At 36.4% G+C, this 25,446-nt stretch overlaps 1 pseudogene; it reads right to left on the bottom strand.

Annotated features, from left to right (window-relative positions):
* LOC143639391 (dapper homolog 1-like) overlaps nt 1-25,446 on the bottom strand; it is a 79,286-nt pseudogene that overhangs the window by 21,056 nt on the left and 32,784 nt on the right.

The following is a 25,446-nucleotide window of genomic DNA, read 5'->3' as shown; positions in this document are numbered from 1 at the left end:
AGGCAGTACTAAGAGGAATGTTCATTGCACGGAGTTCATTCTTTAAAAGAAGAAAAAGTCAACAAATAAATGACATAACATTACATCTCAAAGCTCTAGAAAAAGAAGAAGAAATCAACACCAAAGGCAGAAGACAGGAAATAATTAAAATCGGAGCTGAAATCAATGAAACTGAAACAAAAGAAACAATTGAAAAAACAAAAAGTTGGTTCTTTGAAAAAAAAATTTGGCAAACCCTTAGCCATGCTAATGAAGAGAAGGAGAGAGAAAACTCAGATTACTAACGTACATGATGAAAAAGGAAATATCACAACAGACACTACAGAAATACAGAAGATAATTAGAAATTATTTTGAAAACATTTACTCCAATAAAATTGAAAATATTGAAGGCATTGACAAATTTCTAGGGTCATATGATTTGCCCAAATTGAATCAGGATGATATATGCAATTTAAACAGGTCAATTTCAGGCAGTGAAATAGAAGACACTATCAGAAGCCTACCAACCAAGAGAAGCCCGGGACCGGATGAATACACAGCCAAGTTAATAAATGGGATGGATTCAAACTAAAAAGCTGCTTCTCAGCAAAAGAAAATCAGTGAGGTAAATAGAGAGCCTACAACTTGGGAGCAAATTTTTACCAAACGCACATCAGATAGAGCACTAATCTCTAGGGCATACAAAGAACCCAAAAAGCTTAACACCAAAAAAACAAATAACCCAGTCAATAAATGGGCCAAGGAACTGAACAGATGCTTCTCAGAACATGATATACGATAAGTTAACAAATATATGAAAAAATGTTTATCATCTCTAGCAATTAGAGAAATGCAAATCAAAGCTACTCTAAGGTTTCGTCTCACTGCAGTCAGAATGGTAGCTATTAAGAATACAAACAGCAATAATTGTTGATGAGGATTTGGGGGAAAAAAAGCACACTTGTACATTGCTGGTGGGACTGCAATTTGGTGCAGCCAATATAGATAGCAGTATGGAGATTCCTTGGAAAATTGGGAATGGAACTACCATTTGACCCAGCTATCCCACTCCTCAGTTTATACCCAAAGGACTTAAAAACACCATATTACAAGGACAGAGCAACATCAATGTTTATTGCAGCACAATTCATAATAGCTAAACTGTGGAACCAACCTAGATCTCCTTCAGTAGATGAATGGATAAACAAAATGTGGAATATATACACAATGGAATATTACTCAGCAATAAAAGAATAAAATCATGGCATTTGCAGGTAAATGGATGGAGTTGGAGAATATAATGCTAAATGAAGTTAGCTAATCCCCCAAAACCAAATGCTGAATGTTCTCTCAGATATAAGGAGGCTGATTCATAGTGGGGTTGGGAGGGGGAGCATGGGAGGATTAGAGGAACTTTAGATAGGGCAAAGGGATGGTAAGGGAAAGGAGGGGGCAGGGGGGTAGGAAAGACAGTGGAATGAGATGGATATCATTACCCTAAGTACATGTATGAAGATACAAATGGTGTGAATATACTTTGTATACAACCAGAGATATGCAAAATTGTGCTCAGTATGTGTAATGTGAACTATAATGCATTCTTCTGTCATATATAACAAATTAGAATAAAAAAATTAATAATATTAAATGTACCAAACCAGAATCATATTGTCTCACTCCATTTATTTATATCTTCTTTAATTTCTCACAATATTTTATCATTCTCAATGTAGAAGTTTTGCATAGTATGTTTTTTTGTTTTTTGTTGCTATTTGTAAGTTATAGGTTTTAGAATTTCAATTTCCAGTTGTTTATTGACAATTGGTATGGTTTGTGTTTGTATCTCTCCAGAATTCATTTTGAAACTTAATCTCCAATGCAATAGTGTTATGATGTGGTACCTTTAAGAAGTGATTAGGTTGTAAGGACTGCATGGGATGAATGCCCTTACAAAAAGTCTTGAGAGAATCTGTTTGTCCATTTTTGCCCTTTTCACCATGTGAAGGCATAGCAGCCTGGCACCATATTTGAAGCAGAGAACCCTCAAATGGTATCAGATCTGCCAGCACCTTGATTATGGGCTTGCTAGCCTCCAGAACTGTGAGAAACAAATTTCTGTTAGTTACAAATTCCCTGGTCTAAGGTATTTTGGTTATAGCTTTCCAGATGGACTAAGACAATAGTCAGTAGTTTCTGTCATTTCCTTTTTTTAGTTTCTTTTGGATTTACCTTGCTCTTCTTTTTCTAGTTTCTTATAGATGGAAACAGATTACTGATTTAAAATTTTTTCCAAAATAAGTATTTATACCTATAGATGTTTTCTAAGTATTTCTTTAACAGAATTTCATAAATTTGATATTTTATTTTTATTTATATTCATTTGGAATCTCCTTTTATTTATTGTTTGACCCATGGGTGTATTAAAATTTATTTAATGCTCAAATATTTGGGAAATTTTTAAGTTATGTTTCTATTACTGGTTTCTGATTTTATTCCATTGGGTCAGAGGACATACTCTGTTATGATTTCAATTCATTTGAATTTATTGAGACTTTAATTTATTGGCATAGTATATCATCTGTCATGGTTACTCTTCAGTGTACTTGGAAAACAATGTGTATTGTGCAGTTGTTGGGTAGAATTTTCTATAAATGTCAATTATGCCAAGTTGGTTGCTGGCATTTAAATCTTCTATATACTTACTGATTTTTGGTCTACTTTGTCTATTAGTTACTGAGAGAGTAGTGTTGAAATCTTTAATGATAACTGTAGGTTTGTCTATTTCTTCTTCAGGTTCTCTTAGGTTGGTCTTCAGGTTCTGAAACACATGAGTATTTTGAAACTCAACTGTTTTGTGCATACATATTTAGAATTATGTCTTCTTAATAAATTGACCCTTTTATCAATATGAAAGTTCCTTCATCTATGATAACATTTTGGATGACTTTGTTTTTAGGATCTGTTTGTAGTAAACTCTCAATCTCTAAAAAGGTCTTTATTTTCTTGATTAAATGATAACCATTGGTGTTTTAGTCCATCTTGTGCTGCTTTAACAGAATTCTTGAGAATGGATTAAGTTTCCAACACATGCTTTACAAGGGACACACACATTCAAATCAAAGCAGTTGGATATTAAATTCCAATCTGAATGCTATAGTTTCTCATCCCTGTAAAGATGTTATTCCATTATCTTTTGTCCTCTAATGTTGTTCTTGCAATATCTCTTTTCAATTTCATTTTTTTAAGGTGCTCTGTGATCTCTCTTTAATGGCTTTTAAGATCTTCTGTTTAGCTTTGGGATTTTGATGTTTCTTTGCAATGAATCCAGGTTTCAGCTTATTTTTATTTTCCTTCTTGGCATAGATTTATGACTTTAATCAATACAGAAAAAATTATCAGCCATTATGTCTCACAATATTGATTTTCCATCACTCTGTTATCCCCATAATTTTTCTAGTCTCTTCCTTGGGGTGTTTCTGCTAGAGATATATTTGACTATCTCATTCTATCCTTGATTTCTCATAAGCTTTTTTTCATATACTCCATAATTCATATATTCCATCTTTTTATCTTACTGTCTTCATTTTGGATAAATTCTTCAGATATATTCTCCAGTAATTCTCTTCAGCAATGTTAAATATGATTTAAAAGTCCTCTGAGTTTAGATTTCAATATTTATATCTTTAATTTCTAGGAGATCAGTTTGGTTCCAAATCTGCTTATTATTTTTTAGATAGTGACTTGTTTTTATGAATGACAGTGCTTTCTTTATGTATATAATCATTTGAAACATATTTATTTTATCCTTTCTACTATATTGTTCTATTATATGAAGAACTTTGGGGCTATATATTTGCAGTTTGTATGCCTCCTTTTACTCATAGTAGAATCTTTTCCTAGGTTTTATGATTTAGAGTTTAAGTTCAACATCACTGGAGTTTTACCTGTGCGTTCCTGAGCATGTCAAACATGGAATGTGGTCTTCCAATGTATTTTTACATTTGTTTCTGCCAGGCATCAGAGATAGGGAAGAATTTTTATGTCGACATTTTACTTTAAGGTTTCCTGGCATGTGTAGGTGGTATGGCATAGTACAAAGTTATTCATTTTTTCAAGGGAGGCACACTATTTTTTTTTCTGCCCAGAGGCCAGGAAGAGCAAAAGACATTTTTCATTGTCAGCTTGTACCAGCAGGTGTATTTTTTCTTTTACCACCCTTCACTGATGGTTCATCCCTTCAAGGCCCTGGATTTATGTAAAACATGACAATTCCAATTCTTTGCCTTATGTAAATTAAAGGAATTCATTGCACATCTAACCCATCATTCAATAAAGAGGGAGAGAGAAAAAAATTATAGACAAAGACACAAATGTACACTAACAAATCCTTGTTGAGAAAAGAAGCAAAAGGATTTTCATCAGGGGGAGAGAGTTAAGCAAAGAAATAAGAATTTGGATGGAAGAATCATATGATCAAAAAAACTGGTAAACATGTAAGTAAAGCTATATAAGAATTTGCTGCCCCATTTTTAATGATGATTAATTAAGGGGGCATTAAAATATAATGGAACCAAGTAAAATATTGGATAATAATCTCATGTCAAATGGAGAAGATAATATCAAGTAAGATTAGAACTTAGCAGAAAGTACAATCAAAACTGACTTATGCTATCCAGGAAATTTTATTTTCCAAGTAACAAGAAATCCAGAGATAGGTGGCACTTGGGTGAATTAAGTTAGTGGCTCCTCAGTGACATTGAGGACCCTATTGTCTTAATCTTCCCCCTGGCTGCCTCTGTTATGCCATATAATGTTAGAATTGAGCCCAGTGTCTGGATGGCTTCTGTTTCTAGATCCCTCTATTCCATCCATCTGGTATTTCCATTTCTGACCTGTAAGCACTTTCTTCTGTGCATGTATATGTATTTTTTCCCATAAATTGGACTCATGCTCTATATCCCATTTCATTACCTATTTTTTTAATAAATATTCATCACTAAAATATTTAGCATGAAGTATAAGAAAATCTTTTATTTCATTTTACTACATTTTCCATTTTAAAGAATCCATTAAAAACTTTGAAACTACAAATTAATATAATTTTTTCTCATCTGTTCACTCATGTAAAAGTGAGGGGGGGAAATGCCCCGATACAGACAATGGAAGGTGAAGAGAGTAAACAAATTGGTGAGTGCTCACACAAGTAGGGACAAAATAAAATAACAAAAATCTGTTTTCACTAAAATGGTTTCAATAGTTGTTTTCTTTACTGATAAGACTAAGATTCATACATTAGTGTTCTACTGTCTTTATTTTAATATTCCTTATTATTACATTTATTATCATTTTTAGAGTTATACAGTAATATCCAGTAAGTGTGACTTTCATTTAATAACCCTGAAACACTTTGTTTTTTAGCGGGTGTTTTTCATCAAGTATTGTGATTAAAGGCCTATCTAGGAAAGATGCTAGAAATTTCCTCTGTGGACCTGAGTTTCTTGGGAAAAGCTAGCAGCTGCTGCAGCTCTCTATTCCAGAGAAGTCACTTGGGTCACCAGATACAAAGAAGGAGCCCCATCTTTCTGAGTGTATTTCTACCATGAGAAAAGTGGTTAATTTAAGTATAAATCTTGATTTCTAGTAGTCAAAGGTGGAAGCAACACAAGTATGCATGGACAAATAAATGGACAAAAAAATACACACACACACAGACACACACACAATAAAATATTATTCTGTTTTAAAAAGGGAATTTTGCCACAGGCTGCAACTTGGAAGAGCCTTGAAGGCTAATGCTAAATGAGATAAACTAGTCACAAAAAGACAAAGACTATATGATTTCACTTACATGAAATACCTAGAATACTCACATTCATAGAGATAAAGTAATGATGGTTGCTAGAAGCTGAGAGTAGGCAGAGATGGGAAGTTGTTTAATGGGTACAGAGTTTCAGTTTTGTAAGTTGAGAGAGTTCTAGAGATCTGTTGTGCCACAATGTCAATACACATTACATCACTGAACTATAAATTTAGAAATGGTTATATGGTAAATTTCATGTTATATAAATTTTATCACAAATTGTTTTAAAAGAAGGGAGAAAGATTCTGGGCTTGGTGGCACATGCCTATAATCCCAGCAGCCCAGGAAGCTGAGGCAGGAGGATTATAAGTTCAAGGCCAGCCTCAGCAACTTAGTAAGGCCCTAAGCAACTTAGCAAGACCCCGTCTCAAAATAGAAGGGCTGAGGGTGTAACTCAGTGGTGAAATACCCCTGGGTTCAATCACCAGTACCAGAAAAATTAAAGTAGAGAAAGAGAAAAATATCTTGATTTCTATTTTTAATGGACAATATGTATACATGGCACTGAAATCAGAAGGTGTAAAGGGACATACAGGGTTTCACTGTGGGCCTTTTCTGCCCCCTAGAATTTTTTCCTATTTCTTAACCATCCAGACCATCTCCCCTTGGGCATCATATGTGTCCTTCCACAAATACCCCGTGACTCATTCTTTTGAATAGCTACATTATACATATGCACCATATTTTCACCATTTCTGCTAATGATTATTTTTTTGTTTGTAACTTGACTTTTTTTAAATCTCATCTTTTAATAAAAAAATAGTATACTCCATTAGTGTTTGCTTATGCCATATATTTGACTATTTTTAATAGGCAATATATTCATAGTAGTCAAAATTCAGGAAGTACAAAAGAAGAAGCATTAAAATGTTTATTACTGCTCTCTCCCAGGTCAACACATGATCTTCTGGGCCTGTCATTTGTGTGCTTCTTCACAGATCCATCCCTGTTCTTTATTCTGCACACTACTTCAGGAAACTACATTTCCCAGGATCCTTTGCCTGGTAGCTTCTGGCTGGCTACAGGCAGTAGGGAGGACTGGCACTGATAAAAACTAGAGGATGTAAGGAGGGCAGTCAAGTTATTTCTCTCTTCTCCTTTCCTGAGTAGAGTTTCCAGAAGTCACTACAACTTCCTGGCTCCAGCTCCACCTAGTCAGTGCCACCCAGTGTTTGTCCCTCTGCCTCTGGGCAGTCCCCACCATGGTTTTACTACTACTGAATTGACCTAGCTTCTGGGGTCTGGTAACACCACCTCTTCCCTGTATCCCTTCAACCCTAAGGCTGGCAGTCATTTCTTGTTATTAATAGCTTCATAGTTACCTCATAGTCTCCTGTTTGACATCTTAACTGTATCACCTGTGCAGTCAGTTTCCTATATTAAGTTCCCTCTGAATGAAATACCCAGACTGGTTTCTCCAGGTGAATCCTGACTGACACATCACCCCTAGAGACAAGCAATGTTAACAGTTCCTTGTGTGTGTCCTTCCAGAAATATTTTGGGCACATATAAGCAAATTCTATCTGTTCTCTCCCTCTTACCCTTTTTTCCACAAATGATAAAATATTATATGTACTATTCTGCATTTTGCTGTTTTCATTTAGCAATAGTCCTAGAGTTTTTTTTCCCCCATGTAAGATTTGGAAGATTTTTCTCATTTATTCCATCACATGGATATACTGCAATTAAATAAATTGTTGGAACCTGGCCATGCCCATTTGCTCTATGGCTGCTTTCACACCAGTCTCTTATTAATAGATATTTGGTTACTTAAGATTCCCTGCTATTACAAACAACCCTGCCATGAATTATTTTGAATAACACCATATCATGCATTTTGGCTAAAATTCTAAATCAGGAATTGCTGGGTCAGTGCGTATATGTTTTGAAAACCTTTTAAACATAAAACTTCAAAAATATATTCTTGGTAGGCATGGGAGCTGAATTTCAAGGGTCCTAGGGAAACAGGATATTGAATTTCATCTTTTGGTTTTTACATATGAAGACTGGTCAAAGTAATTTCTCATGAACAACACAATTTTCTGTTATTAAATATTCTTTAAAAATCAGTTTCTTTATTTTATATTTTTTATTTGCAAAGTATAATCATACATAATGGTGGGATCCATCGTTTCATATTTGTATGTGCACGTGATGTAACAATATAATTTGGTCAATACCACCCCCCCAATTAAGTATTTTTAAAAAAATCTGTCACGTATGCAACCAAGTGAAGACAAAAAAAGTACCTTGAATTGTTCAAAAAGTTCAGGTATTAGGTTAGTTGAGTGTAAGATGTCTGCCAGGGTCTCTTGATTGTGAATTGGCACAGTGATTATCCAAATGACCAATTTTCTTATTGAATGATTGAAAAAAATCACCTTTGAGCATACAAAACCTCCTGCAACTCTCTGCCTTGGGAAGAATGTGAGGTATCATAGAGGGAGTATGCCTGTGAAGGCTGCTTGAGGACAGGTTCTGAAAATCCTAACAGAATAAATTGGTTTAATGGTAAAAGCACCACACAGATTTGCACCTTGAAGTTTTATTGCTGAAAGCTTCACATTCTCATGCTTCTTTAATGAATTGCATGGACTGACCCAAGAATCGCCTATTAACTTCCAGTTAAACTGTGAGCCCTGGGGTCAAAGTAATTTCTGAAAATAAGTACGAGAAAGAATACCATTGCTGACTGTGGTGCCTAGTGCCACAGTTGGCAAACTTTCTGTTAAGGGCTGGTCAGTACATATTTTAGGTGTTGGGGCCATGCAGTCTGCTACTCAACTCTGCTGTTAGTACAAAAGTAGCCATAGACAATGTTTAAATGAATAAGCATGACTGTAATCTAATAAAAGTTCATCTACAAAAAGGGGAAGTGGTGGTATTTTGCCAGAGTCATAGCCTCCCCACCCATGCCCTATTGTAAAATTGGAGTCCTCACAGTGCACCATCACCTCAAGCTATGGAGTACTTGGTAGCCTTTAATGCTCTGGCTCTCCTTGTCCTGAGCCAAGTTCTCTCTCCCATGGGACAGCTGTGACATCTGAAATGACTGTTCTGTCCTTAGTTCATAGGTCATTTGGATGAGAGTAAGTGCATGGGGAATGCTGATATTATGTCCTTTGATTAATTTGGGGATCTGAAGAAAATATCATTGATGTCAGAGCATTAGAAGGTAAAAGAATAAGAGCAACAAAACCAGAGCAACAAAACCAGAGCAACAAAAGAGCAACAAAACCAGACCTCTGATGTCATTAGTCCCTGAGGTGGATTGTTTGCAAAGATGATCGCCAAATAGCCCTTCCATCCTTTTATGTGCCTGCTGCAGTTTCTATTTTCCTCTAGAACATGGGCTGACCTTGGGACTTGCTTTGGCTAATAGAATATGGCAGAAGTGATTTTATTTGAACTTCAAGCCTAGGCCTTAAGAGACTTGGAGTTTTAGCTTCTGCCTGCTTGGAAGCCAGCTGGACTAGACTTCTGAATGATGAGTACCACATGTAGAGAGAGGGAGGTCAGATGGAGAACTCAGGTGTCCTGCCACTTATGATATCCAGGCTGAAGTGCCCCACATGCTTGAGGCCATCTTAAATGTTCTAGCTGCAGTCAAGCTCTCAATTCAGTATAGCCATATAACTGACCCCAGATAGTATCATGTGAAACAGATATGTGTCACCTCAACCAATTTCTAGTCCTAGTACAGGACTGTGAACAAATGATGGTTGTTTTAAGCCACTAATTTTTGGTTTATAGTAACAATATAACAATAGTTCTCTTGACCCTATGACCCAGTATCAGGGAACCCTCATTGAAGAACATTTGACCTGACACTCTCCTGACACTTGACTTGACTTTCTACCCTTCACAGCATCCATATTTAGAATTCCCTTAATCTGACTTCCAAGACTCTCCACTGCTTGACTTTTACTTACCTTTCCGCCACAGTCTCTGTCTACTACAGAAGGCTTTCCTTCTAGAAAAACAGTATGACAGAGATATTAGTAGCAGTGCTTCTAGAGACAGATTGCCTGTCATTCGCTGTGTGACCTTGGTCAAGTTGCTTAACCTGTCTGTGCTTAGTTTCTTCTTAGGAAACATAAATAATACTCTCTGCTTCATGTGTGACGGTGGTGAATATTAATTTGTTAGTACATGTAAAGACTGTACAACAGTGCCTGGGACTGTGTCATATACAATTTTGATAGCCTTTTTCTTTCTTTTCTCTTTCCTTTTCTCTCAGCCTACCACAATCTGCCTCCCACTTCTATGTGGAACCCCCTGATGCATTAGCTCTCACTTGTCTAGGTGTTCCTTCTCTATTTTCTCATCTGGGAACTAATTTTTTAAATGTTTTCATTAGTGCATTATAGTTATATATAATAATGGGATTCATTTTGACATAAGCATACATGCATAGAATATAACTTGCTCCACTTCAATCCCCAGTGCTTCCTCTTTACCTCCACTCCTCCCTCCCCCTGTTCCCTTCTTCTCTACTGGTCTTCTTCTATTATAGTTTTTAAAATTATTACTTTATAGATATACATAAAGGTAAAATTTACTGTAGCATATTCATACATATACTCCCGAGGAGTAGGGGAGAGTTCACAAGAGATGTATACCTTAACTGTGTTATTTTAGCCCTTTGTAGAGTTGTTTTCATTAGACTGTGCTTAGCATTACCTTTGGTCTATACTGCAGGACACTATAAAGAATAGCCTCATGAACTATTGACTTCTCTATAAAGATGCCATCAAAGAGATTAATTTCCTTTCAGCATCCTCTGTATAGGGAGACCTTTCTCTCATGTTTCATTAGGAACTGAAAGGAAAGTGAGAAGGTGAGAAACGGGCAAGCAAGAAATGAAGGATGGAGAGTAGGCAGAGATCCACATGAAAGTTTATCTGTCAAAGCTGGCAAATAAGGGCCATCCCTCTCTAGAGAGGAGAGAGGCCCCAAGACATTCGGGTGGTCCACTTTTGTGGGGTAGGGGTAGGGGTTGTCCTTATGGCGCTATGGGATAGGCTCAGGGGTGCTTGCGTCAGAGCTAGGTGGGTGGGGAATAGCATGGGATTGGCTGAGGTTGATGGCACCATGGGGCTTTCCAGAGCAAAGGGGTCAGGGGGTCAGTGTCCTTCTGGGATTGGATTAGGGTCACTAATGGGGGTAGGGGGAGTTCAGGTAAGAGGAAGTATAGGAAAGCAAAACTTATAAGATGGTGGTTAACATTTAAGATGGGTGCTTGAATGTTAAATCAATACCCTATACTAACAGTAATTCTTCTATTCTTGTTTTTTTTTTTAATTGTATGACCATGTGAAACATGTAACAAAACATGTTTTATTCTTTGCATTTACCTGCCAAATTTGTGGCCCTCTAGCAAGTGGGCAGATTCTTACAGGGTATTTGGGAAGCTCTAACCTAACTCTTGGCCTCATCTATATTTGTCCTACTGTCATCAAACTTAATTTTTAGCACTTGTAATCCAACTCTAATCCTTTTGTTGGACTGAAGCAAGACAAAAATGAAAAATAAATTAGTCTGCTTAAGATAATTCCAAACCAATATTGTTTAAGCATATGCGGACAATGTAATTATACATTCTGCAATTGTAGAAATCGTGTAACTTATCTGTGCTTCTTCTTAGCCTTGAGCTATTGAACAGTGGTTGAACAAGAAAAATTTTAGCGAGAACTTATTTCTCGGGCTGAGGTTGTAGCTCAATGGTAGAGCACTTGCCTAGCATGCATGAGGCACTGGGTTTGATCCTCAGCACCACATAAAAAAAAATAAACAAAACAAAGGTATTGTATCCATCTACAACTAAAAATATTTTTTTAAAAAACTTATTTCTCTTATCAAATAACATTGTGCCCATTGATCTCCCTCTTCTCTTCTCTCACTACTATTCTTCCTTACCTCAGGTAAGTGTTATTCTGCTCTCTACTTCTTTTTTTTTAATAGTTTTTAGTCATAGGTGGCCACAATACCTTTATTTTATTTTTATGTGGTATTGAGGATCAAACCCAGTACCTCGCACATGCTAAGGGAGTGCTCTACCACTGAGCCACAACCCGAGCCCATTTTTTGGTTTCTTTAGCTTATTAATTTCCAATCTTATTCATCTGTTGAAGGGCACCTATGTTGGTTCCATACCTTAGATATTGTGAATTATGCTGCTATAAATAAACATTGATGTGGCTGCATCATTGTAGTATGCTGATTTTAGATCCTTTGGATATATACCAAGGAGTGGGATAATTGAATCAAATGGTGGTTCCATTCCTAATTTTTTGAGGAATCTCCATACCAAAGCAGAGATCTTATCTAGCTGTATTCTACTGTATCCCCAGCACCTAGTTTATAGCATGTATTTTATTTGTTGAATATATTTAATATGGCATCTGTTTGTTCATGCATAAAATAATAAATTTAATGCACCCATGAGCTTTCCTAGCACACAGTAGGTGTTCAGTGAGTGTAGCTCTGGTGGTTATAGTGGATTTGATGAGAATGTGTCTTCTGAGCCTGAAAACAAGAACTAGTGGGTATCTTCTTTCACTTTTTTGCTCAAATGTTTTGTATTTTTTCGTTTAAATTTCTTTCATTTTTATTGATACATAATATTTGTACATAATTGTGAGTTACAATGTGATGTTTTGATTTATGTATACATAGGGCAGTGATCAACTTTGGGTAATTAGCATATTCATAGCATCAACTATCCCTAGATGACATGATTCTAGATTTAGAAGATTAAAAAAAAAAAACAAAAACAGGAAACACCTCCATCAGAAAACTTGTGGAGCTCATAAATGAATTCAGCAAAGTATCAGGATATAAAATTAATACCCATAAATTAATTGCATTCCTATACATCAGTGATGAATCAACTGAAAGACGAATTAGGGAAACTACCCCATTCACAATAGCCTCAAAAATAAAATATTTGTGAAGCAATCTAATAAAAGGTGAAAGATCTCTACAATGAAAACTACAGAACACTAAAGAAATGAGTTGAAGAAGACCTTAGAAGATGGAAAGGTCTTCCATGTTCTTGGACAGGCAGAATTAATATTGGCCATATTACCAAAAGCGCTATCAGATTTAATGCAATTCCTATTAAAATTCCAATGACGTTCTTCATAGAAATAGACAAAGTAGTCATTAAATTCATTTGGAAAAATAAGAGACCCAGAATAGCCAAAGCAATCCTTAGCAAGAAGAGTGAAGCAGGAGGCATCACACTACCTGATCTTAAATTATACTACAGAGTGATAGTAAAAAAAAAAAAAAAAAAAAAGATGGCATGATACTGACACCAAGACAGATATGAAGACTAATGTTACAGAAGAGAAGACACAGAGACAAACCCACATAAATACAGTTATCTCATACTAGACAATGGCACCAAAACACATTGGAGAAAAGATAGCCTCTTCAACCAATGGCACTAGGAAAACTGGAAATCCATATGTAGCAAAATGAAATTAAACCCCTCTCACCATGCACAAAACTCAAAGTGGGTCAAGGACCTAAGCATTAGAATAGAGATCTTGTGCCTAATAGAAGAAAAAATAGGCCCAAATCTACATCATGTTGGCTTAGGAACTGACTTCCTTAACAAGACTCCTAAAGTGCAAGAACTAAAATCAAGAATCAACAAATAAGATGGTATCAAACTAAAAAGCTTCTTCACAGCAAAGTAAACAATCAAGAATGTGACAAGAGAGCCTACAGAATGGGAGAAAATCTTAACCACGTGCACCTCAGATAGAATATTAATCTACAGGATATATAAAGAACTCAAAAACTTAACAACAAAAAACCAAGTAACCGAGTCAATAAGTGGGCAAAGGAATTAAATAGGCACTTCACAGAAGAAATATGATCGGTCAGCAAATATACGAAAAAATGTACAACATCTCTAGCATTTAGAGAAATGCAAATTAAAACTTCACTGAGAGTTCATCTCACTCCAGTCAGAATGGCAATTATCAAAAATACAAGTAACAATAGTGTTGGCAAGGATGTGGGGAGAAAGGTACATTCGTACATTGCTGGTGGAACTGCAAATTGGTACAACCACTCTGGAAAGCAGTATGGAGATTCCTCAGAAAAGTTGAAATGGAACCACCATTTGACCCAGCTATCCCACTCCTCGGTTTATACCCAAAGACTTAAAATCAGCATACTATAGTGATGCTGCCACATCAATGTTTATTGCATCTCAATTCACATTAACTAAACTGTGGAACCAACCTAGAGGCCCTTCAACAGATGAATGGATCAAGAAAATGTGATATATACACAATAGAATATTACTCTGCTGTAAAGAAGAATGAAATTATGGCATTTCCTGGTAAATGAATGGAACTGGAGACTATTGTGCTAAGTGAAATAAGCCATTCCCAATAAACTAAAGGCCAATTGTTCTCTCTGATATGTGGATGCTAACTCACAATAAGTGGTGGGTGAGTAGGGAAGGATAGAAGGACTTTGGATTAGACAAAGGGGAATGAAGGGAGAGGAGGTGGAATAGGAAAGATAGGAATAGGAAAGATAATAAAATGAACCAGACATTACTTTCCTATGCTCATATATGAATACATGACCAATTTAAGTCCATATCAAGTACAACCAGAAGAATGGGAAATTGTACTCTATGTATATATAATATGTCAAAATACATTCTACTGTCATATGTAAGTAAAAAGAAAAAGAAAAAACATGCAGCAGGAAAAGGGAAAAGAAAAATAACTAGTTATAATCATCTCACTCTAAATTATAATTTTCAGAAATAGAAATGTAGAAATCAGTTCTTAACTCTCTGAAAATTGTGGACATAGAAGTAATGCTGTTACTAGCATTTTAATGATTCTGTGTATGTCAGCCAGGGTCCCAGCAGGAAACAGAAGTCATACTCTAATTAAGATAATTTGAGATGGGGATGTAATCCAGTAGTAAAGTGTGTGCTTAGCATGAACAAATCCCTGGGTTCATTCCCAGCACCAATAATAATAATAATTTGAGGAGGGTTTAATAATCCTGACTGCTTACAAATGTGGGGCTGGGAGTAGGGAGGGAGACAAAAGGTAGGCTGCATTTCTGTGAGCCTCTTAATACTTGAGAGCCTTGACCACCGGTAGGTCCAGTGGGATGAGGGAGAAAGAGAAAGAACTTAAAGTGAGAGGCCTTGACAAGAACAGGATCTTCTGTAACCCAACGTAACCCTGCGAGAAGTGTTCCAGGAGAATAAATGCCAGAACTTTACTCTCCTTCCTCCCTCTGATCTTTTGGTGCTGATTATTGGCTAAACCCTGCTGGAAGCCTGAGAGCAATGGGGACTAATTCAGTCAGCCTCCTGGGTAGAAAGCAGGGGAGAAGGGTGGAGAAAGATACCTGGCATATTGCAAAAACCTTTTTCATGGGATTTCCATTTATTGCCTTTGAGGTTTTAAATGTTAATCCATAAACTACAGATTTGTCATTTTCTTGGTGGGAAGTCAATTTCATCTGATACCTTTGTATCGACCTGCCGTGATTTCCAATTTGTATAGTTAGTTAACCAACTTGTGTAGAATTTAAGAGAAGAAAAAGAAAATTGTTGTAATATCTGCTTTGGAAAGATATCATCAGGGTGCATCTGCTGCAGAAATGTTGGACTAGTCACCATCTTTTTCCTTTAATTTTTAAAAAACTGTAACCAAGACATAAGGTTTGTTATTATGTGTTTGTGTTGGCAGAAATTCAAATGTGAAAATTCTTTTCTAAGCAGTTTTTTGAACTATTTGGATATTTGCTTCATACTTTTTTGTCATCATGTCCTCAACTGATTAAACTTCATTTTAAAGAGTCTGTCTGTAGTGTGCCTTAATTTGCAGACTTGCCACGCGTCTTTGAAAGATCATGCCTATGCAACAACAAAAAGGACCTATCAATTCATTGAAATCAATTAATGGGAACAATCACCACTTATGTGACATCCTGTGGGTGAAACAGTTCTTGGGTTGACCATGATTTTATTTTTCTCACAGTGGATTTGGCACTATTGGGCTTGGCTAAGTCTCCTTATAGCCCACCCTTGAGCGCTTCTGTCTTCTTCTCCATCCCTTCTGTTATATTCCTTATACATTGTGAGTTCCAACCCTTGCCCCAAACTATATGTTCTAGAAACACAGAATCTTGGAGTTGAAAGTGCCATTAGTAGCTACCTTGTTCATTCTCCCTCCCACTGAGCATCCCCTTGTATGATATCTCTGACAGATGGCCACCCAGCCTGTGTTTGAGCATCATCTAGGAACAAGAGACCCTCTGCTTGGCAAAGCAGCTTATTCCAACATGGGCCAGCTCATGCTGCTTACCAGATCATTTTTTTCCATTGGGCTAAAACTCCAGTTTTCATACATTAGGGTGAGATAGCAAAGGGCAGTGGTTAAGATCATGGTTCTGAGACAGACTGCTTCTGTTCTTGTTCTACCTTAGCTCCTCACCATCCATGCACCCTTGCACAAGTTATTTAACCTTCTAAGCCAGTTTGTTTCTCTGTAAAATTGTGATAATAGTACAGTGGCGGCTTTGAGTTGTATCACCTTAGCCAAGTTGGGACTGAGACACCCAGAATTTTCTTCCTTGTTTGGTTCTGGGTTAGGGCTGGCCACAGAAGAAATAGGCAATAGTAAGGCAGGAAGGAGGGTTTAGGGCAGTAGTGTTTGCAGTCCCCCTACATCATCATAGATCATCTGGTTTGTATTATTCATGGGGGGCAGCAACTGGGCCTTTAGCTCCTCCAGCTCTAGCTGGCTCTTCTTCAGCATCTCCAAATCCTGGACTAACTTTGTGTGAATGTTCCATGGTGAAGAGTGCCAGCTCTTCTGCAGATCACCTGCATCTTCAAAGTTGGAGGCTTAGAGAAAGTGAGACACCAATGAAGGTTCCAGTGTGATACCAGTGTGGCAGTATGCGTTCCTATGAGAGATAGATGTAGGTTTCAGCTCCTTGCTCTTCCCTATATCTGTCTTCCCTTCACAACTGCTGGAAAGGCTGACTTCAAATCCAACACCAGAAGCATAACTATATGTGTGTGGGTGTGTGTATAAAATCAAATCCAGTTGGGGGTGTAGCTTAGTGGTATACTTAGCATGCACGAGGCTCTGGGTTCCATCTCCAGTGTGGTAAAAACAACAAAACAACTACACAACTCCCAGTATTTTGTAAGGTCTTATCCTTAGAATAAATCTCTTATATTACTCACAATAGTTCTGCTTCTCTGATCAAACTTGAATAATACTACTATATTGTGAGAAGTAAACCAAATAATGGATACAAAGCACTCAGCATAGGGTTTGGAACATAGTAGCTTCTGAGTCTGTAAATCTATATTATTCTCCAGCTTTTTGGAACTATTGACTCCATTCTCCAGGAAATTGACAGAATGCTTTTGGTTCCTTTTCCACCTACCAGTGAATCTACATATTTAAATTCATATTTTTGAAGACTTTTTATATATAGAATGATCTGTCAAGTGAAACTTCATGACAGATACTGGACTAAGTGATTTAAATACATTATCTCATTTAATCTTCACAAAAACTCTAGGAATTTTACAGATGAGGCTATTGGAGCTCATCCTATGGTGATATGTAAGAGACGTCTATTTAAGTTTGTTAAAGTCTAGGGATCCTCTTGGACAATCTATCACTAGTTGGGTTTTATTTTAATATGCAATTTCTAGGCTTACACATTTAGTTTTGCTTCAAGTGTTAAATACAGTTTATGAATATTATTAGTATGCTATTTATAAATCTTGTAATTGCTATATAAAATAAGGGCAATTACTTTCATTTGTTCTTTGATTAGTAGTCAACACAATTCAAACAGATTAAATTCACTTTCAACAATTAATCCCATTTATAAACTTCTTTAATTCCCCTTTTAAACTACACTTATAAATTTAATATATTGGAAATTTTCAAACCTTTCAAATGCTTGACAAGTCATAAGTATAATCCTGACAAACAAAATTCTACTAGTTAGTTAAATGACTTTGGCGAACATGATAAATTAAGCCTGTGATTTTGTTGAATTTTGAGTTCTCAGAAACATTTCAATATTGTTAATACACTTAGTAAATTCTGTTATACTTTTCTGTCTGAACTTATAAGTCAAAATCAATTGCTTAAGCATAATCTGACAGAGTTCCTAAAATGCTAAATTCTCTTAGGCATTACAAAGAGATGATGATGATAATGATGATGATTTTTGCAGTGCTGGGAATCCATAGACAAGCACTATACCACTGAGTTACATCTGGAGCCCCAAAAAGATTATTTTTAATTTACACAAAAGCACTATTACTATGGTTATTTACTCCATTATATTGTTATAAATTCTCCCCAGGGTTGAAAAGTAACTTACTCACATTAGGATTTACCACATCAGGTGAAGTGAGCTGAAGTCAGAAAGCAGCTTTTACCCTCAGGGTGGGTTTGCTTATTGGTCAGAGACTCAAGACCAAGATTTAAAATTTAAGAGCTTCATATTCCTGAATGATTCTTTCTCAGTCACAGAGGATGCAAGAAACCCCTCTACCTTAGGAGACCCTAAGGCACCTTTCAGGTACAGTTTTAGCCACCTGATTTGAATAACCAGTAATCTGTAAACCCACTCAGGTGTTAGCTAAACTCCCTTTACCCCTAAGTAGGTTCTGAATTCCTTAATATTCTATTTAGTTATGTATTTTCTTCTATTTTTAGCTGGCTGCAACTCATACTCATGAGCTGGTAATGATGGATTTGAACCAGAGTCTCTAGAACCCAGAGCTTGAACTGTGATATACCATTATATGCTGTTTTATGAATTCTCTTAAATTTTTGTTTTAAGTTAAACATTTCCTTCCAGCTCTCATTTTATATATTTGCAAGTGTCTCACTACAGTGATTTCCCTCCTCAGAACTTACTTCAGTTGTCAGTATTCTTCCTAAAGCACAGTGACCAGTATTGAGGTATCAGGATATTGCTAAGTGCAATAAGGTTTGCCCTTTGGTGAGTGTAAAATGAATAAGCACAACCAGGAGATTAAAAAAATGAAAAACGGTGCGGCCAATTTGGAAAGCAGTATGGAGATTTCTTGGAAAGCTCGGAATGGAACCACCATTTGATCCAGCTATTCCACTACTCGGTCTATTCCCTAAAGACCTAAAAAGAGCACACTATAGGGACACTGCTACATCCATGTTCATAGCAGCACAATTCACAATAGCAAGACTGTGGAACCAACCTAGATGCCCTTCAATAGACGAATGGATAAAAAAAATGTGGCATTTATACACAATGGAGTATTACTCTGCATTAAGAAATGACAAAATCATAGAATTTGGAGGGAAATGGATGGCATTAGAGCAGATTATGCTAAGTGAAGCTAGCCAATCCCTTAAAAACAAATGCCAAATGTCTTCTTTGATATAAGGAGAGTTACTAAGAACAGAGTAGGGAAGAAGAGCATGAGAAGAAGATTAACATTAAACAGGGATGAGAGGTGGGAGGGAAAGGGAGAGAGAAGGGAAATTGCATGTAAATGGAAGGAGACCCTCAGGGGTATACAAAATTACATACAAGAGGAAGTGAAGGGAAAGGAGGGAAAATATAAGGGGGAGAAATGAAGTACAGTAGAGGGGGTAGAGAGAGAAGAGGGGAGGGGAGGGGGGAGGGGGGATAGCGGAGGATGGGAAAGGCAGCATAATACAACAGACTCCAGAATGGCAATATGTAAATCAATGTGCAACTGATGTGATTCTGCAATCTGTATATGGGGTAAAAATGGGAGTTCATATCCCACTTGAATCAAAGTGTGAATTATGATATATCAAAAACTATGTAATGTTTTGAACAACCTACAATAAAAATTAATTAAAAAAAAAAATGAAAAACGATTTATTATTTGCAGCAAGATAATTTTCAAACAGTGAGGATAATTTTCAAAACAGTTCTTCCTGAACAAAGAAAGCTAGGGACTTTTGTTGGGAAAACATACATATTTATAGAGGAAGAAGCATCATCGCATGTAGAGGTGGGCACATTGTTGGGCATGCTCAGTTCAAGATCATCCTTCATACATAACATGTTCAAATATGGCTGGACAGAGGATGTAGCTCAGTGGTAGAACACTTGCCTGGTGTGTGCAAGGCCCTGGACTCCATCCCAGCACCAAAAGAAAAGAAGAAAAACTCCGTACCTTGGATGAAGAATTTAGCGTTATAACAAAACGATGATGTGCAAAGTTTACCTTAGGTTGCCTAGAAAAGAGTTGGATGCTTAGATTGGTTTAAACCCAGTTCCTAGGGATCCCAAACCAGGGCCTGCCACATACTAGACAAGTACTCTGCCACTGAGTTACACCCTGAGCCATGTAAATCTTTGTTCACAGCTCATGCCAATATATTTCATGTGAAATATTTTTATTTCATTCTATTATTATCATTTTGTGTGTTTCCTGGGGATCAAACCCAGGGCTTTGCAAACACTTTGCAAATACTCTGTCACTGAGGTACACCCCCAGCCCATCATATGAAATATTTTTAAAAAAATATATTTCAGTTATACATGGACACGATACCTTTATTTTGTTTACTCATTTTTATGTGGTGCTGAAGATGGAACCCGGTGCCTCACATGTGCAAGGCAAGCACTCTACCACTGAGCCATAACCTCAACCCATATGAAATATTTTCAATCTCCAGATTTCCCCAGCATATTTGATGTTTGAACTAGAGAATCCAGGTAAAGTTTAATGAAAACGTGAAACAAGTATCAGTAGGAGTGAAATTGAATTCTTAAAAAATTAATTCTTAAAAAATTAATTTCTTTTCTATTATTTGTTTTGAATATTACTTGGAATTATATTGCACATTTAATCAGCCAAATTGGCATTAAATGGCATTTGGGTAGAAGTTTCTCAGTGGGGGTAAGGGAGGGAGTTGAATTAGTGGCATGCAAGGTAAAACAGTTCTTGTGTGAAGCTCCCTCTGGAATTATAGGACTTTTACCATCCATAGCCTTTCAGATACTAAATGCCATTAGCAACCCCTAGTCACTGTGACAACCCAAGGTATTTCCATCTATTTCCATGGATACATCTATTTCCAAGTATTGTAAGTGTCCCCTAGGTGGGCCCACCTGTTGAGAAAGATTGGGCAGTATATAAACCTGATTACCATTTTTAACTCTGCCACCAGCTGTAAGACTCAATCTCCCAATGCTTGAATTTCTGTCTAGTAAAATTATGGGGAGTCCAAATACTCAAATTACAGGACCATATATAATTTATTTGACTCTGGGTAGCAGCCCACTTGAACTTTTTTACACATACATGTTTTGTGTAATTTAGTAGAGTTTTTATTTAATTGTTGGTACTCATAAACCAATAAATCACCTGCTATTACCACTGCTGTCCCTAGCTTCCTGTTAGATGGGGGTGTCACTTAAAAGTTGTTAATGAGGACTGGGGATATAGCTCAGTTGGTAGAGTGCTTGCTTTGCATGCACAAGGCACTGAGTTCGATCCTCAACACCACATAAAAAAATAAATAAAGGTTTATTTTTAAAAAGTTATTAATGAGCTGTGGTGTGTGGGAAACCATCTGTGAATTACATGAGGGTCTTCTCTTGTTATGGTAGCCAGGGAGATTTAGGTTTGGCATTGCGAACTATCTATGGCTCTTCCAGGGCAATAGATTGCCCAATACATGTGACCTTTATCTCTGATCTGCTAGAAGAGCCCTCATTACTTTGAGGGATATAAGCTCCGGAAATGGGCATAACCCGTGGGGAACTGAACAGTCCATCTTTACCCTTTTTTGGTGAAGAACATTCTATGGAAGGCGTTTGATGTTTCCGGATATAAAGCAGGTGTGGGCTCCATTTTGCCAGAGTCTAGAAGCTCCATCCATCTGATCAGCTGGCCTGTCCACCCCTACTTTTGAAACTACTTTCTGTGTCCTGTGTTTTTTTTTGTTGTTGTTCTATTTTTCCTAGCTTTTATTTCTCAGCCAGCCCATTGCACCAAGGGGAACCCCATTTCCACTTCTCATGTGGGATGCAAGCAAGAGTGTTAGGCATACCTATGATCCCTGGTACTTGAGAGGCTGAGGCAGGAGGATTACATGTTTGAGACCAATCTGTGAAATTCAGCAAGACCCTGTCTCAAAATTAAAAAAAAAAAAAAGGTGGGGGAATGTGCTAGGGATGTAGCTCAGTGGTAGAATGCTTGCCTAATATGTGCAAGGTCTTGCATTCAATTCCAATACCACACATACACATCAAAAATTATTAGTTATTAATGAAATTGAATATGGGTTATTATAGCATTATGAGTTGATTATCAGTAATTAAAAGTTCTATCATGAAATTGGGATATTATGAAAGGTGAATAACAAAAAGGAAAATAAATGTCAATGAAGCTACCACCCAAACTTGTCATTTTTCATAAGGTATCCATGGAACATCCAGACATACAAATTTTTTATTCTCATTTTTTTATTATGCTGTACTTTAAACATAGGCCTCATACCTACCAACTAGTTTGAACAATGTAACTTTTTGCCATATTTGCTTCGTTTCTATGCTATTTTGTTTTTTTTTAAAATTTTTTTATTGAATGTTTCTTTTTTTAATTTTTAAATTCTGATTTGTTATATATGACAGCAGAATGCATTATAATTTATATTACTCATATAGAGCACAGTTTTTCATATCTCTGGTAGTGCACAAGGTAAAGTCACACCATTCGTGACTTCATACCTGTGCTTAGGGTAATGATGTTTATCTCATCCCACTGTCTTTTCTACTCCCATGCCCCCTCCCTTCCCCTCCCTCCCCATTTCCCCTTTGCCCTATCTAGAGTTCATCTACTCCTCCCACCCCCCCCCCCCCCGCATCTATGCTATTTTAAAATCTGGTTATCATGATGTGTATTTCCCTCCTAAAACCAAAATACTATAGATTGGGTTTATAAACCATAGGGATTTATTTCTTTTAGTTCTGGAAGCTGGCAAGTCCAAGATCAAGGTGGCAGTTTATTCAATGAGGGTCTACTTCCTGGTCCATAGAGAGCTTTTTGTTGTGCCCTCATGTGACACCAAGGGGCCTTTTATCCCTTACAGCATGGAGTCTTCATCATCTTCATCACCTAGTCATCTTGGAAAGGCCCTACCTCCTAATACCATCACCTTGGGGTTTAGGATTTCAACATACAAATTTTGGGGGAGACATAAGCATTCAAAGCATAACATTCTTTAAATAAATAAATTTCCCTGACATATTTACAATAATACTATAAACTTAGGAAAATGAGTAACAATTCTTTACCATCATCTAATACCTGTTTCCTTTATAAGCATTCCCAATTGCTTAAAAATTGCCTTTTATAGCTGTTTTTTAGAGTAAGAATTCAAAGGTCATTCGCTTTTGTAATTATGTCTAGTCTTTTCAAACTTAGACTTTCTGTCTTAATTCATGGCATTGATTTTTGAAAGAGAATAATGAAATATTTTGTAGAATGTCTCATATTCTGACTTTACATGATTATTTCCTTGTTGCCATATTTAAAATTGTTTCTCTTCCAGAAATTCAATCTGTAAAGGAGAAGTTAGAGCTAAACACTTGATTAGATTTAGATTAAACATTCTTCAAAAATGCTTTATGTTGTATGTTTCATTTATTACATCAGGAAGTTCTTTGGGGTACTAGTGATTGAACCAAGGGACACTCTACCACTGAACAATATTATATTCCCAGCTCTTGTTTCTTGTTTTAATTAAATTATCCAGACTGGCCTCAAATTGATCCTCCTGCCTGAGCCTGGAATTACAAGTGTACACCACTGAGCCTGGTAGGAAACTCATTTTTTAATGTGTCCATTATTATACTAACTTTTATTTCACTGAATGAGGATGGTTTCTGCTTCCAGAAGGACAACTTTTGAAAAGAGTAAACTAAGAACCTTTAAATATAAAATGAACATGTGTCCTCACTTTTAATTAACTTGCTAATTAATGAGGGAATTGGTAAAATGTTATAGCTGGTTTAAAGGAAAACCCAAAGTGCAGACACAAAAACAGATTGACTGCTGAAATGAATTTGCTTAAATTGGTCAGTATCCATAGGACAATTATCAAATGCATCTCTACCAGACAATTTCTATTTCTATGAGCAAAATTCACGTGTATTTTTTAAAATATTTATTTTTTAGTTTTAGGTGGACACAATATCTTTATTTTTTATTTTTATGTGGTGTTGAGGATCTAACCCAGCGCCTCGCGCATACCAGGCGAGCACACTACCTCTTGAGCCACATCCCCAGCCAAAATTCACATCTATTATTCTCAATATTGTTACACCTTAAAGCTTTGTAATGTAGTTCAAAGACCATGAAAGGCCCAGAGACCCAATGGCATCAAATAACCTGAACAGCACCAACTTTTTTAAAAAAATTATTTTCTAGTTGTAGTTGGGAGCAATATTTTATTTTTATGTGATGCTGAAGATTGAACCCAGGGCCTCGAACGTGCTAGGTGAGTGCTCTACGCTGAGCCACAAGCCCAACCCCAAACAGCACCAACTTTTTAATTGACAAATGGTAAAAAAAAATAAAGAATCAACAAGTTAATGATGAATTAGGAGAGATAGGCATGTTGGCAGGCACCTGCAGAGTTGGGTAGCAGAAGTGGTAGGATCACTTGAGCTCAGGAGTTTAAAGGCCAGCCTGGGCAACATAGGCAGATCCCATCTTAAAAAAAAAAAAAAAAAAAAAAAAAAAAAAAAAAGGAATGCTCTTCCTTGTGTATTGAGTGTATAATTTGCTTTAATAAATCCTGGGAACTTTCAATTTAGTTAGTTTTCCTTGAGTTAGTGTCTTTTATAAGTACATCCATCTGATTTGGGGACTATAAATGTAATGACAATTGATCAGGGTCTTGAAATTATTTACCTTTATCCTACAGATTGCGATAGTACATTCTCTTTCACTGATATTAGTTCAAAATTAAAAACATTTCCTTTTGTTCACATCCAGTGTGTCTGCCCCTTCCAGCAACTCTTTAGATTCTATCCATGTTTCAAGTGCTTTTAAGTATTATAATTTAATTTAAATCAATGAAATTAAAGTTGAAACAATAAAATATGAATCACCCATCCAAAAAAAAAGAATGGAATCTTTGGTCCAAGTCAGAGTCTTGCAGTTTCCTTATATAATCTAGATCTCTCTGCTGTAAAGTTGACAGGTTCCTTCTGGTGAGTTATTTGTGAAGTAATACTTGAGACCATGGGAATATCTAGTTTTTCATGATGGAATGTTGATGTAGTAGTTTTTTTTAAGCCTCTATTGATGATTTTTGTCTGAATCAGTTCTTTTACTGAGGGTAGCTAAATGAAGATTGTTTCAGTTTTATCATATCTTCTCCATTTATTTACAAGCATTCTTAAGAAGAACTGTCCTTTACAGCCGAGATTGTTTTATTACCTTGGAAATACAATTCCTACTTAAAAGGGAAAAAAGGTACTTAGATCTGCCCATAAGCAATCAATTATCAGAATTAGGAGAATGCATAG

Source organism: Callospermophilus lateralis, chromosome X (assembly GCF_048772815.1).
Source record: "Callospermophilus lateralis isolate mCalLat2 chromosome X, mCalLat2.hap1, whole genome shotgun sequence".
Classification (NCBI taxonomy): Eukaryota; Metazoa; Chordata; class Mammalia; order Rodentia; family Sciuridae; genus Callospermophilus; species Callospermophilus lateralis.
This window is presented reverse-complemented; position numbering and strand designations above follow the sequence as displayed.